Raw genomic sequence first — 5114 nt, 5'->3', positions numbered from 1 at the left:
GGCACACACACACACAACACACACACACAACACACACAAACACACACACACACCACACACACCACGCCACACACGCACCGTCGACCGTCACGGACTCACACACACACACACACACACACACACACACACACACACACACACACACACACACACCCTCATGGCATGGAGCTGCTCTGTAACCCTGGTGGCTCTGTCTGCAACCTGAAGCAGAAAAAAGAGACACGTGAGCGTGTGTGTCAGGGCCAACATGTGCAGCTGCAGTGCCTGTGTGTTAATGAACAGTGCCGTGCGTTTTCACATTATCATTCAGCCCCGCTCTCTCGCTCTTTCCCCTCTCAATAGCTGTTTAGTCCCCCATCCCCACCCCCACCTCCGCCCTCCGTAAGGGCCTGCGTTCCCACCATTGTGGGAGCTGGTGCTGCGGCAGGCCTGTGCTGGGGGGCAGGGTGGGAACGGCCCTCCAGACTAGACATGAGCAGATGCCTGAGACATTAGACTGTCGTGCGGATCACCGGGGTCGGGCGAGCCGCTGAGTTTTAATGTGTGAGCAAGTGTATGTGTGTTTGATATGTGTGTGATGGGGGGTGGTAGTCCAGGCCCTGGAGTGCCACCTGACTGTTCATTAGTCTATTCAGCCTCCTCTGCATGTCTGAAAGGCATGTAGATGCTGTTTTGAGAAGCATTCACTGACATTAGAGATGCATTCATACATGATATGCATATAGATGCTCAGGCCTGTCACACAGCGGATCACGCCTTAACATTAGATTCTATCAAACACGTAAGGCAAAGAATTATCAGCACCACCAAGGTGTATTTTCTTCACATTATACACAGGGAAAACCTGATTTTATTTTAGCCAGTGGGCCCATCATCCACCAGGTACTTCTTTATCTATGCTCAATTTAGCAGCTGGATATGATTTGTCCTTCATGCAAACACAATCTACATATTTGTATCGCTGTCACGTGGCAAGAAAAGACAGCCATCGTGAAAATCTCCCACGACAGTTGTGTATCACCGAGAATGACTCAGCTGAGGCGATGGGTGTGCCTAACAAGCTGAATGATGTAACCCCGTGGATAATGATTATTAATGATCCTCACACTGTACATGTGCCTCCACACAATATGTAAGGCATGCTCAGCCCACATGTCAGAAGATTATTCCCTCTTTTTATTCATATAAAAGACTCAGAACTGTCTTTATAATTGCATTTGCGCTGCTCATCTGTGATATACTGTACAGCGCATTGCTTCAGGCAGATTTGTCAGAAGGGGAGAAAGCAAGGTGAAGCAGAGAAATTAATCGTGGAGATACTGTAGCTTGCTATGCTACGTTTCTGTTGAAGATCTTCTTAGAACGTTAAAGAAAAGAAAGGGGCAAGGGGGGTGAAAATGAAGTCAAACTACAGATTGGCTTATCAAGAAAGGGTTAAAGATGGTGAAGACTAATACTATACGTGTATGTAGAGGAGGCACGAGAGGCAGGTGTAGCACATGGGCAGCCATGTTTGAGTCACCACTGTGTTACCTCTGCGTTTGCTGAGCGTCTATTAGCTTGTGCATTGCCATGCTAAATATAGTGTGTGTGTGTGTGTGTGTGTGTGTGTGTGTGTGTGTGTGTGTGTGTGTGTGTGTGTGTGTGTGTGTGTGAAAGAGAGGCGGTGACTGAAGGAAATCCGTTAGTAAAATGTATTCGTCTTCTCTACGCCTGCTAGAAGAACAATGACTATTTGGAGGATTTAAAATGAGACACATGCACACACACTTTCCCGGACCTTTAATTCTGTTGCAATACGCAGGTTGACATCACATTAAATCAATTAAAGTATCAAGATGAGCTTAATGTGATTTTGTGTTCTTCATAAACACTTTGCTGAAACTGATTAAGAGTCTGGTTTTAATCTGCTCTGAAACAGACAATAGTTTTCCATTAAGATTGTCTGGACAGTGAGGTCAGCAGCTTTGACTCCATGTCAGGAGGATTTAGGATGTAGACGTACCTGAGTTTCCCTCTGCACGCTCGTTGCTATAGACACAGTGACTTAGTGATACATTCTTCAATATCTTCTTATACCTTGAAAACTGACAGAGAAATGTTTTTCCACTCCAGAAAATAGATGATTACTTTCCTTCTTCCTTTTCTCCTCTGTTATTCATTATGAGCTATGCATTCCTTTTTACCATGTGAGACTTTCAGCACAAGGTAATTATTATGTGTGACATGATAAAGTGACAGTAGCCGCCACCCAGTTTAAATTCTGTGCTGGTGAAGCAGCGTAGCCATAGTAGATGTTAATACTATATAATGTAGCTCCTGGGTTACCTCTTAGGACCCTCCTCACTATGTGTAGACTCTATTAATGTTTTAACGGCTCTGCTGTGATGTATAAAGCCCGCCTCACCCGCCGCCCATAGTGTTGGCTGGAGTCCAATGTGGGTCAAGCGAGGCTCATCTGGTGTGTTTTAATGCAACTTTGTCCGAGACTAATCTAGCACAAAGCCTGACATTAAGTATCTTAGAGGAAGATGGAGAGAAGTTTCGACATCCCAGGCTTTTCAGATTACGTCTGTTGGCTGTGGTGTCCCTGAGTAGGGGTCCTGTATGCTCCAATGAAAGTAGAGGAGAATTAGGTGACTTAGCCTTTAATACAGCGGCCTTTGTAATCACATCAGGAGAAGATGAGACTTGAGGAGTATTAAGGGGAATCCTTGGTGTGACCTCATTTTTACTCCTTTCCTTATTCTACTGGTACAGTACATGGATTGGAAACAAGGGTAAAGGGCGGAAAGAGGAGAAAAGTTGGAATAAAGTCAGATGATACACTGAAAAAACTGAACCGTTGACTTAAATCAAATGTATTATGTATATTAGGTTCAACTTAATATTATGGCTTCAACTAACTTAATACAGTTAAGTGAAATAGTTGACATAACACATTTAATTAAAGTCAATGTTTCAGGTTTTTTCATTGTATACGACTCCATCACGCAGTCAGAAATCAAGTTCAAGTTCATGGGTGCAGCAGCTCTGTCTGTGGAGGAGGATGGAGGTACATAGCCTTTGACCTCTGTTAGGGTTGCTATGGGAAAGAGGCCGGCCGGCTCAGTAATGTTCGACTGAAAAGGCCGAACTGTCAGAGCCGTCCAGCAGACGTCAACCCCCCCCCACACACACACACACACACACACACACACACACACACACACACACACACACACACACACACTGACTCAAACCCTTTCACACACGCTCACAGATGGCACGGGCCAGCTTGGGAATGTTAGCTGCGAGAGAACGCTTTATGTTCATCAGACACCATTATAATTCATCCAGCCGTTAGAGTGACACATTACCAGTCTGCACCTCTTCCTCAGTTCAGACCCACTATTGTGTTAAACCATTTGTCTCATTTTTCAACCTCATCCAACACATCTCAACACCCATTGTGTGTGTGTTGGTGCTCTTGACTTGTGGGCTTAGAAAACACTATTGACAATTAGTATGGTTAAACAACTCTTGTCAGAAAAAAACCCTTTAACACAAAAAGATTCCCAAATAAATTATAACTCTAGTCTTAAACCAGACTAGATTTTTCTGTGTCCCACACCTACACTTTTGTGTCTTATTTTCTGTTATCCATCTGTCTGGATAAACTGCATGTATAGACATATATAAGAATAATCAGTTTTATCCTTAAGTTACAGAATATATTTCTGTCTATATTTCCAAATTGCCAGTATTTGATGCTTTAGTGACTGCATGTCGGAGAGGGCATGCAAATCCAGTGATTGTAATATGTGCATGTTTCCATGCCCTGTCTGTAAATGTGTGCAAGTGTGTCCTCATTTAAGGTTGCATTCATTAAGGGGAGGGGTCTCAGGAATAAAAGAGTGTGTATTTGCATACGCTGCATGCTGTCTGCAGAGAGGGAGCAGTCAAAAAAAGATATCAGAGGTGGACAAAGAGAACGAGGACAAATCCTTCATTGTGGGGTTGGTGGGAGAAAAGGCTCGTCTGAATTGGGGAGTGGGTGAAAATTGACAGAGAAAGAGTTGGGGCTGGTTCCCTGTGGGGATAAAAGCCTTAAGATCCCCCCATGCACACAGCCTGAAAATGGGAGAGAAGAACAACACGCAGAGAGCAGGGGCCTGTTTCTACAGGGCATGAAAAGGAAGTTTGTTTTTCTGAAACACTGTGTACAATTTCTGATGTACAGAACTAAAAACAAATGCACAACAACAAATTCTGTGTTGTCAAAAAACACATCAGCATTTTCAAATAGCCAAACTAAAGATTTCAGAATCATTATTACCGTTTTCATACTGGTTGACACATCTCAATATATTCAGTGTTTATGCAGTACTTTAGAAAGCTTTTTTTTTTTTGCAAGTACTTTATAATCTCTGAAATGCTTTACAGATTAATATTTTGATTTTATTGTGAATGTTTTTTGTTCTCGTTGTTAATGAAGTTACATTGTCAATACTGTCTGTTCCTAGAAACATGTATTATTGTTGTGGAAAACAAATCTTTGTCCTCTTGCTAATAATTCCCTTTTATGTTTTTCCGCAGGATGGGACAGGACCTGCACGCCTTTCTTTATGAACCTGCTGTTGGACATTGTGGACCAAATGCAAAGATGACGTCAGCAGAGACACAATATGATTTCAGATGTTCAACCGCCCAAAGGGGAGAGTCTTACGAGATGTTAAAGAACCTTATGCCTTAAATGCACAACTAACGCTTGCTATGCATATAAATACCATGATTTCATGTCTGTCAACTCATCATGATTACCTAATTATTTTCAAAGTTGCAAATAAAAAAAACTTTAAATGTTCTTCTTGCTTCTCACTATCATTATGGGCATGTTAATGTTTTAATTAATAATTTGAATTAATTGTTCTAATTAAATTATATTAACACATTCTTGTAATTTTAAATGGTTTATTGTTTGTATGATTTTGAATAAAAATAATGAACATATATATCAAATTTGATTGTCTTGTTTTTGGGCAAAAGGGTGTTTTATTTCAGTGATCGAAATAGGAAACATCAGTTATTACAATGAGATATTATACTGCTGAGATTGTAAATATATGTGTTTT

General features: G+C 41.7%; 1 long non-coding RNA gene across 1 annotated transcript in view; it reads left to right on the top strand.

Moving 5' to 3' along the window:
- LOC104944012 (uncharacterized) overlaps positions 1–4846 on the top strand; it is a 9678-nt gene extending 4832 nt beyond the window's left edge. Inside the window, exon 4 of the long non-coding RNA XR_798182.1 lies at positions 4579–4846. This is a non-coding gene — a long non-coding RNA (uncharacterized lncRNA). The remainder of the gene's footprint in view (positions 1–4578) is intronic.
- The last annotated feature ends 268 nt before the right edge of the window (positions 4847–5114 follow it).

The sequence above is a fragment of the Notothenia coriiceps genome, unplaced genomic scaffold (genome assembly GCF_000735185.1).
Source record: "Notothenia coriiceps isolate Sejong01 unplaced genomic scaffold, NC01 NC01_scaffold00007371, whole genome shotgun sequence".
NCBI lineage: Eukaryota > Metazoa > Chordata > Actinopteri > Perciformes > Nototheniidae > Notothenia > Notothenia coriiceps.
The sequence above is the reverse complement of the archived record's forward strand: the minus strand, read 5'-3'. Positions and strand labels throughout refer to the sequence as shown.